Source organism: Priapulus caudatus, unplaced genomic scaffold (assembly GCF_000485595.1).
Source record: "Priapulus caudatus unplaced genomic scaffold, Priapulus_caudatus-5.0.1 Scaffold9117, whole genome shotgun sequence".
NCBI lineage: Eukaryota > Metazoa > Priapulida > Priapulimorpha > Priapulimorphida > Priapulidae > Priapulus > Priapulus caudatus.
Window position 1 is genome coordinate 2,536 of NW_014586178.1, and position 509 is coordinate 3,044.

Sequence of the window (509 nt, forward strand, 5' to 3'; positions counted from 1 at the left end):
TCTCTCTCTCTCTCCCTCCCTTCCTCTCCCCCGTATCTCTCTTCCTCTTTTTCTGTCTTTTCTAACCTTCTTTTTGTACCTCCCTCCCTCCTTTCCTCCTCCGCCATCGTTCCTCCCCCTTCCTTCTCTCTCTCTCTCACACTTCTCCCCAACCTTCTCTTCGATCTAAGCATGTTGTTTATTGCTATAGTGAAGAGGACGAGAGACGTGGCTAAGGTGCGCATCAGCGAGGGACTGGCGATGTGTCTCCTCCTCTCTCTGTGTCTCTCTTCCTTTCTTTTTTCTCCTTACTCGCCCTCTCGTTCTCCTCTCTCCTCTCTCTCTATCTCTCTCTCCCTCTCTTTTTCGCTCTCTCTCTGTCCCCCCTCGCTCTCTCTCCTTCTCTCTATCTCTCCCTCCTCTTCCTCACCCTCTCTCTCCTCTCTCTATCTCTCTCTCCCTCTCTTTTTCGCTCTCTCTCTGTCCCCCCTCGCTCTCTCTCCTTCTCTCTATCTCTCCCTCCTCTTCCT

General features: G+C 52.1%; 1 long non-coding RNA gene across 1 annotated transcript in view; it reads left to right on the top strand.

Annotated features, from left to right (window-relative positions):
* Positions 1-238, top strand: part of LOC106820255 — a 2,375-nt gene extending 2,137 nt beyond the window's left edge. The window contains exon 3 of the long non-coding RNA XR_001395580.1: positions 191-238. This is a non-coding gene — a long non-coding RNA (uncharacterized LOC106820255). The remainder of the gene's footprint in view (positions 1-190) is intronic.
* The last annotated feature ends 271 nt before the right edge of the window (positions 239-509 follow it).